The sequence below is a fragment of the Ictidomys tridecemlineatus genome, chromosome 2 (assembly GCF_052094955.1).
Source record: "Ictidomys tridecemlineatus isolate mIctTri1 chromosome 2, mIctTri1.hap1, whole genome shotgun sequence".
NCBI lineage: Eukaryota > Metazoa > Chordata > Mammalia > Rodentia > Sciuridae > Ictidomys > Ictidomys tridecemlineatus.
Genome location: NC_135478.1, coordinates 39,124,427 through 39,134,361, shown reverse-complemented (window position 1 = coordinate 39,134,361; position 9,935 = coordinate 39,124,427). Strand labels below are relative to the sequence as shown.

Here is a 9,935-nt window from a genome sequence, read left to right as displayed (position 1 = left end):
TCTGGTTGGTCCCATAGCTTTTGGGCCTGTGGGGAGGCAGCACATTGTGTTTGGAGTGTGTGGTAGACAAAACTGCTTATCTCATGGCACCTGGGAAGCAAAAAGAGAGGAAGAGATCTGCATGCCACAATCCTCTTCAAAGAAATGGCCCCCAGTGACCTAAAACCTTCCCCTAGGCTCTACTTCCTCAAGGTTTCTACGAGCTCCCAATAGTGAGTGCCAGGCTGGGACCAAACCTTTAACACACAGGCTTTTGGGGGACATTCCGGATTCAAACTATTATAGAGATACAATTCTAGACTGGCTTTCTGTGATCTTTCAAGGACATGAAACTCCTGGGGAGAGAATAGGATTGATTCTAAATTGGAAAAGCAGGAGAACTCACGACAGTGTTTCAAGGAACTCTCTCTGGGAAACGCAATTCCACAGATTTGTAGGAGATTATGCTCTTATTTATACATCTGTGAGCCTAGGACTGCCTTAACATCTCTCTCTGATCAGCACTGTTCACTCCCTAAAGAGCAGGAGCTGTGTTTGTTTTATTCACCACCATGTCCCCAGGGCTGGCTCCTAGGAAACAGCCAATAATTGTCTATTAAATTCAAAGAGCAAGGAAATGAGCAGGCGTCAAATGCTACAGAGTTTTTGGTAGGTTTCTTTTTATGCTTCACCACTGATTTTCATTTCAGAACCTACAATTATCAGGTCCAGGGTTTTTCTAATTAAATTTACTGGAAATTTTACTCCTTCATGTCATATACATATATTTTTGTATTTAACTCTTTCTATACTCTACCGTCAAAAGAAATCCATCATATAAATTTTTCTAAGAAGAAAGTTGTCAATTTGTAACTCTGAACAAGTGTTGGGTTAATGAAATCCCTATGTGCCAAAGGTAGAGAAATGAGTTATATATAAATACCTGAAGAAGAACGTCACATTGATTTTTTATAAAATCATGAAATAGCTTGCAGAAATAGCAAAGTCCATGTTTTTGAGCTGTATACATGATTTTGGTATTACTGGTTTAGTTGCAAAAAGGTGAACACAGTAAAGATAGAAGAAAGAAGAATGCCACCATTAACTACTTTTCTCTGCTATATTAGTTGGAATATTAACTTTTTCCATTGCTAAAGGGACAGAAACCATGAATCCAATTCCACTAACTTCCATGGAAGACTAGATAAGAACCATTCAATTATAGGTTGCTTATTTATCTAATTCTCTTGACAGTATTTGCCTTTGGTGAAACAAATCACCTGTTGAAGGGGGAAAAAAGCCATTTAAGTGATTACAATCTACTTCAGCTAATTTCCTCTTTAACCTATTTGTAAGCCAGCAAGAGCAGATAATTGTAATGAATAGTTCTTGTGGGAAGTTTTAGTTGACATTGGATCTCATTAGACTTTGAAAACTTCTGCCATCTTCCTCTTTTTGCATTCTTTTGCTGGGATTAGTTTTCAAGGAAGTCTTCATTGCATGGAATGTAATATCTGAATTTTAAAGCTTCAGGATTTGAACTCTAGCTCTCTCCTTATTAGCTATGTGAACCAGGATAATTCTTATTTTCTTTTTGCAGATGTGAAATGATTTTTTAAAATGATTACGCGAGTTAATAAGCTTACAGGTATAAAGTGCTTAACAGTGTCCTGCATGTGGTGAGCACACAATGACAAGACTCATTATTAATAAGAAGCTCTGAAAAGGAAAAGATGACCAAATAAAGATGAGATACTAGAAAAACAAAGCAATTTTCTTTTTATAATGAACTTATCAACTTTGGAAAATTTAGAATATTATTAATAGATGCCTCCTCTATTATCAATACTAAAAACAGACATCTATTCAAGTGCTGGTACCAAATTACTTCTGTGTTATAAGTTCAATTCATTCAGAATTCTTTATGGAGGTTATCATATTTTAGAAGCATAGTATATAATACTCCTTGGATTATAATATCTTTGTCCTTGTGAAGAATTAAAATAAATTAATAGGAATGTCAACTGAACTCCTCCTTTTCATGTTTTGAAGTAGATGCAATTTAAGGTTGAAAAAAAGTGTAAAATGGAAAAATCAGTATCTGCTGAATGTAATGGTTTAAAAAAAAATGTGTGAGAGAAAATAAGAAGGTGGAGACAAAGAATAGCAGCTTCTCCATGGGGCAGATATGTGAGGAGAAATCACATATATCATTGCTACTTTGTGGATGTGTCCTTAACTTTAATTTTTACCCTTTTTTTGAGGTTGTAGAGTATAAATACTATTCTTAGACAAATAAGTTTTGACTTTCTGTATAGAAGATTTATGGAGGTTTATAAAATACTAATTTAGGAAGAAATTTCTAGTGTGTGTATATGTATGGACAAGTTTGGTTTACCATCTTGGGATATTTTGTTCAGGCTAAACTTAAATTTGTGGTTTGAACACACATCAGTTGTTTCTGCCATTAAGAATATCACTTAAGGCCAATTTAGGTGGACTTAAAGCTATGCAAGTAATCCATACTGTAAATGATCTCATATGCAAAAAGAGAAAAAAAATAGGCTACCATTTTTATTTAGTCAATATTTTGCTTTGAGTTTAGGTTTAGTGTCTTATTTATATAGAGGAAAGCTCAGGAATTTTCCCCTAGTCTAGAAGTGGTTTTAGCCTGGAGAAAAACTAGCCTCATATTGCTGAATAAATAGTTTGGTACCTCTGATCTCATTTAAAAAATGTTCCCTAACTTCCTAGCAGTGCAATAATTAGACTTAACAGAAGCCTGTATTATAAAATAAGTAACACTTGGTGCCAGAACTATAACTTGGAGCAGTTAAGAGAGAAGTTGGTAACTCTGAAGCTGACCCCTTTTTAAAAAACTTATGTTCATATCACCAGCATGCATTTTTAGCTATTATTTCTGTCTTGATGACTAATTTTGTCTTTATCAAGTTTTTCTTTATCCTGACTCCCTCAGCACCAGTTTCTAAAGTGTCCTCCTTCCTCAACTCCATATTTTTTGTTTGTTTGTTTTGTAAGTAATAGTTTTATACAAATATAAAGTTGTGCACCTTCCAAGATATCACTCCAATAGACATTTATTCAACTAAAACAAAACATCTTTAAAGATATTTTAACAATGTACAAATACATTCACAACATAATCTGCCGATTAAAAGACTCCAACAAAGTTTCCAGTACCTGCAACAGAATTTACAAATGCCTACAATAATTTGTAGATTGGTTTAGTTTACAGTTAAATATATTGCCTTGTTTAAGAAATATTATTAATACAAGTGTATGGTTTACAATATCCCCATTATAGCAAGAAAAAATAGATCATAAAATGTCTAGGCATTTATTATGCCAAGTATTTAAATGATTATTCTTACTATGACATAAGAATAATGTGCATTTAATACTAAAAGATTTTATTAGTCCCAAAGCCACTAAAAAGTTTTCAGGAAGTTCCAAAATAAAATCTGACTATGCTTTCCATGAAATAAATAGAATAGCAGCAATCCCTGGGTATCCCTTAAACATAAACTATAAAAATTCCATTTATTATTTAGGCCTTAAGTATGAAAATAAAATAAAATTTTAGAAACTAGTTAACACTACCAGCCTGAATTTGGTTTTCACTTGTGCATGTCTAAGGTAAGCAATTTCAACATGAAGTATGTATTTTAAATTAACAATTTTTTTCTAACTTTTTAACACATACACAAGCCAAGTGCTTACTCTTAATCATGGAATCAACTTATTTCTGAAAATAACCTACAGAAATAGTATGTAAACACACATACCTTTGAGACAGACTCAGAACATCCTATATACTATGGATCAAAATGCAAATATCTCTGTAACATATGTAAACTAACACATTAATTTGGGATATACTAATACATTACTATATGCATACATGTGTTCACCATAAAATAAATTCTGACAATGTTCTTAATATCATACTTCCCAGCCTCAACTACTAGAAAAAGAAAATAAAAACTTTGTTTTAAAAAAGGAAACAGTTTTCATCATAACTTTGTAAGTGAAAACAAAACAAACAAAAAACCCAACGCTCCTCTTTGCAACTGGACTGAACTCTAAACAGTGCATAATCAAGAATCTCTTCGGCCATTCCCCAATATCACAGAAAACATAACTTTCTCTCTATTCAAGAAGTCTGATCATCTCTAGTGTTTTGTTTTAAAAACTGCTTTCCAAGATAGGAGGCAGCCATGCTGGTTAAATTCTTCCGGCTGCCCACTTTGCACCTGATGTAACCATACAGGTTGGCACCCTGTAGTACCACATGCATGATAATCACAGCCAACCACTTCACTCTGAAGGAGAAGAGAGCACTAAAGGCAAATACCACCCACAGCACTGGACAGGCAATTAGTCCTAACCAAAAGATTCTTGATTCAGCCTCTGAAACAGTCTTATTCTCCTGAGGAAATGCCTTCCTGGACTCAAACACCCTATGACTCTTTCCATCCTCATCAATATGATTCCACCACTGAAGGCCTAACCATCAGTCTACCTGTGACATTCTTTATTGCCCAAAAGTCACATGACAACAACAAGATAATTGTCACCATACAGGCAATAAAGCTGCTGCTGAGCAATTCACAGAGAAGGTAGACTATAATGGCACTGACTCGGAAGAACAAATGGAAAAAATGATGCCACTGGATGTCGGATTTTGGATTTTCTTGGTCTGTTAGTTGTCTCTTCTTCTGCATCAAGCAATGAAACATCTTCAGTGTCATCATTGCTGTCCTGAGACAACATGGTGACCCTGCACTAGCCCCACTTCCGGGAACCATGTCAGTGCACCAGCTGCCAAGTCCAGTCTGCAACTTATGTGGCCCCCTCAACTCCAATTTATTCTTCTAAGTGAGGAGGGTGGAACTTGAACAAGAGAAAGCACAAAGGACTTTGCTTTTTTAAAAAATTTAGTATTTAGTCATAGGTGGACACAATATCTCTATTTTTATATTTATGGGGTACTGAGGATCGAACCCAGTGCCCCACGCCGAGCTACAACCCCAGCCCCGATTTTACTGTTTTTATTAAACTAAGACTAAAACAGACTTAAAGAAGCCTCTGAGAAGCCATTTACCCTCATGATCTGAATTCCTGGGTCTCTGTTTAAACAAATGCATTTCTACTTGAGGAAAGTTCCCTTCATGCCATCTTTCTTCTGGACATAAAGTCGTTTAGCTCTTCCTGAATCTGTATGGTCAAAGAACTTACAAAGTGGAAGTTATTTTTGGATCCTGTGTTTGGGCAAAGCATATTGAAAGGTATTGTGAAGTTTGGGAAGAGAGAAAATGAGATAGGAAGGATTAGTTGGTGTGTGCACTTTTCATAAACAGCTGGGGCTATGAGCAGAAACTCTTTAAAATTGCACATCTGAATGTAGCATCTGGTGTAGTGGGAACAATAGAGCTCTGGGGACTAGGGAAGAAGTAGGAGAGCTTGTCAGATTTCATGTAGTTTTGACACCAGACCTTAAGAACAGAATTACCAACAAGCAATAATAAGATGGGGTGTAGCCTCTCAGAAAACATAGTCAATAGGACTTTAGCCTGAATGAAATGCATGTAGATTGTGATCAAAGAAGGAGGAGATGGCAGAGCCATAAATCAGTTTGAGAGCAGCGTTTTTCAGGGTGTGAACCTGAGACCATTTATGTCAGCTACACCTGTTAGAGATGCAATTTCTTGGTTTCTAACTCAGATCTATTGAATCAGAAACGTTGGGAGGTAGAGCCCAGGAATGCGTGTTTTAGCAAGCCCTCCAGGTGATTCTGGTGCATGATCAAAGTTGAGAATCACTATTTTAGGGTATCATGGCAGTTTTTCCTTACCGAGTTGTTCATCTGCTATCCCTACAACTGATTGTTTCAGGTCTGTGAATAAATAAATATGTGTCTAGAAGATTAAAACAAGTAATGGAAGAACCTGGAAGGGATTTGTTTTAATGTTATTCTAAGATCTTAAGTTACCCTTTCTTGCATGTTCCTTTCTCTTTTCAGGCCTTAGTTATCTGCATACCCTGACTCTTGAAAGATGCCATCATTTAAAAAAATATTTATAGTTATCCATGGATCTTCTATCTATCTGCTTATTTACATGTGGTGCTAAGGATTGAATCTAGTGCCTCTCATATGCCAGGCAAGTGCTCTACCACTAAGCCACAACCCCAGTCCCATGTCATCATTTTTTTATACCACAGTGGAACTGTGTTGTCCGAAATGGTAGCCGTGAGTCATATATGGCTACTTAAATTAAAACGATATTAAATAAAATTAAACATTTAGTTCTCAGTCTTTAAGTCATATCCACTGTTCATCTAGCTGCACATTATAGCTAATAGCTACCGTATGGACAGGGCAGATGTAAAATGCTTCTACCAGCACAGAAAGTTGTTGGACAGAACTTCTGTAGAATTCCTTTCATTTCTTGGATACTAGTAAAATTATCTCTGGTAGTGTTTGCCAATTTCTGTGGTGTAAATACTTCCACCATTACTAATTCCAGGGTACTGACATGATGTCACTGAACATGGACTTGGAGAGAAATATACACAATCAACTCTTGGGGTCAAAGGTAAACTGGTTTCAAGTCACCACTGGTTTTATGAAAAGAATTCTTCCTGGAGGCAGAAAGTGCTGGCTCTGTTCTTCACATTCTAATTTTATTCTAAAGTGGGAATGGATTTCCAAAAGTAATACAAGCAGATATACTAAAAATACTAAAAGTGGCTAATAATTCAATTGACTTAATTGTATTTTGTGTCAAAGATGGAAATATAAAATATGCAATTTAGAAAGTCTTTCCTATGTCAATGGAAAAACTGCTTAAATAAATTTGGGCTGTTATTTTACACAGCCTATGCATGTGAAACTAAACCATGCAAGATGCCAAGAGGCACAGGTCTTAGTCTACAGTTCCATATTGAATCAGCAGTGATGTTCAGTGATGATTTATATTAGTAGAGGTATTTATAGTCTAAGTTTGTGGATAGTAAACAGAGGAGTGTCTTGCTCACCAGTTGAAGAGTAGGCTTTTGCCATGAACAAATTGCAAATATACTGTCAAAAGTGAGAAATATGCTTAATTTAAAAATATTTGCCATTAAAAAGTGCTTTGAAATACTTTTGAAAGACAGAAAATTTACTTTAAATTGCGGATTGAACAAGACTCAATTTATTTGCAGCCAGGGCTAGATTTTTAGAGTCATAATCAGACTTGGCAGACTAGTATTATCTAATTTTTTGTGTGTGTGTAGTTATGGTGGGGGTTTGTGTTCATGAATAAAAAAAATTATATATAACTGTTATGGTTTAGATGTGGTGTTCCCCAAAAGCTCACATGTGAGACAATGCAAGTAGGTTTAGAGGAAAAATAAATGGGTCATAGCCCTAACCTAATCAGTGAATTAATCTCTGATGGAATTAATTGAGTGGTAATGGGAGGCTGGTGGGGTGTGGCTGGAGGAAGTGGTTCATTGGGGGTGTGGCTATGGGATATATATTTTGTATATGGAAAGTGGGGTCTCTCTATGCTTCCTGATCACCATGGTGTAAGTTGCTTCCCTCTGCCACACTCTCCTGCCATGATGTTCAGCCTCACCTTGAGCCCCAAGAAATAGAGCCAGCCTTCTGTGGATTAAGACCTCTGAAACTGTGAGCCCTCACATAAATCTTTTCTCCTCTATAATCATACTGGTTGGGTCTTTTAGTCACAAGCAGTAAAAAAGCTGACTAAAACAATAACTAAACTAACAACTCATCTGTTAGAGAGAAATATGCTTTAGTCCATGGATTTCATGCCCAAAATACTTGCAAATGGCAAAACTAAATGATTCTTAACTTCCTTTCTTGAAAAGGAAAACTCCTAACTCTGCTTCTGTTACTAAAACTTTCTTAATTGTGGCAGTTATAATTGGACGAGAGTTAGAAGTCAAACTAATGACCTAGCTGAGCCCATTTATTTCTGCAGAATGATTATACTCATTTTAGGTCAAATTGGGTCATTTTCAGGCCTTTGGGAGCGTGCCATCCTAATGCTGATCCAGTTAAAGCTGGGTGTCCTTGAATGACAGCTGCTAAAAATTCAATCAATAAGTGGTGTCCAAATGTCAGAGAGAGTAGTGCAAAGTGGGGACAGCTTGAGATAGTCTGCATGGTTTGACTGTGGATAGTCGAGTTTAAATTTAACTTAGGAAAGAAATAAGTCAGCATCTTAAATCCTCAAACATTACACACCATCTAGTCAGTGGACTTATTAAAGGTCAAGCAATCAATATGGTTCACATTAGCAGAGATAGGTTACAAAAGGATGTTTTAGTTCTTGAAATTGTTTTTTAACATTCCAACATACAAAAAGGTAGGCAGACTGTCAGTTGGAGTAAAAGAACTTGTACTTCAGTGAAAAGCTGATCATTGGTCAAGAAGCTACCTTAGATTCCGTTCACTTGGGAAGAAATGGGGGATCTTAAATTGCTTCCATGCTTGTTTTTGTCAATGCTTTAACATTTTGAATGTGCACCTGTTCTTTTTGGAAAATTAGGCTGCCTTGTATATTGCCAATCCAGGAAGAAGGAAATACCAGGAGAATCATATTATGGTTCATTTTGTTGCTTCTAGTCTTGATTCAGACTAGGAAAACATTAAATTGAAAGAGAGAGAGAGAGAGAGAGAGAGAGAGAGAGAGAGAGAGAGAGAGGGGATAAGATTAAGCTTTGGCCTTTGCTCTTTGCTAAATTACTTGAATATGGTAAAGATATTTGCTAAAAATATTAAGTTTTTCCACTTAATTACATTTATAGATTTACAAACTGAAGAAAGAGGAATCTTACAAATTTTCCACTTCCATATGTTTCTAGGGAGGTGTCGGAATAGTTATGGAATGGGAAAAAATGAAAAATAAAAGTCTGAGAAGGAAAGAAATAGTGATGTGGTTTAAACATTGTTAAATAGAGAATTATATAGTCATGAAATGAAGATATTCAAATAAGATAATTCAGCTTGGCCATTTGCAACCCCCAAATAAAAAAAGTTTCTTAGTTCCTTTTTATTTGCCTAGTATGTGCTTTAATTTTCAACTAGAAAGACCACTATTGCAGTGGATCAAGAAATTAACTTGTATTTACCTAAGGTTTTAGACTTCATTTCATTGTCTATAACTAATTTTTTTTAAAAAAACATATAGATAAGTATACATTATTAGACTAAAGATTGTGATGTATAGGAGAAAAAAAGTTAGGAAATATGCCCTGAGTTTTCTTAGACTCTGGAATGCTCTTGTATGGAGTTTGGATGAGGTGACAATGAAAACCCAGGCAATATCAGGAGAGTCACTACTTGACAAACCCAATGGCAGTAGATGGAAATTTATGTCAGATGCAAGGGCTCTGGAATGACATTTTCAGTTACCTGGGGTGCTCCAGGTCCCATAAGGGCAAAAGTTGTCCTTAAGGTTTGATTTTATTTTTTTATTACTCTCTTGAAGGAATATTTTTTTGTAAATCACCTGTTGAGACTATTGTAAATTATGAGGAAGTGGAGAATAACTGAGTGGATATTACTGACTTCTTTTCTGGGCCTATAGTAGATTCCAATTATAACCCCATTTTTTCCTACCCCTGTGTTCATACTCTTTGCTTTCTGATGGTATTTCTCTCAATGAAAAGGGTCTATTTCCCTTGAATCTGGGCTTATCTTGTGCATTGCTTCAACTAGCAAATACAACAGAAATGACAGCATACCATTTCTGAGCCTAGTTCTAAGAAAGCATTATTTATTTTAGTACATTCTTTTGCTGAGAACACTGTCATGAGAACATTACTGGTCTACCTTGTGGTAAGAGACACAGTCTTAGTAGTCCCAGACATGAGAAAGAGTCCAGGCAATATCAGGAGAGCCACCTACTTGACAAACCCAG

General features: G+C 35.8%; 1 pseudogene; it reads right to left on the bottom strand.

The window, feature by feature from the left end:
* Nucleotides 1–4,153: 4,153 nt before the first annotated feature.
* LOC101966271 (Golgi apparatus membrane protein TVP23 homolog B pseudogene) lies at nt 4,154–4,778 on the bottom strand (annotated as a pseudogene).
* Nucleotides 4,779–9,935: the final 5,157 nt, after the last annotated feature.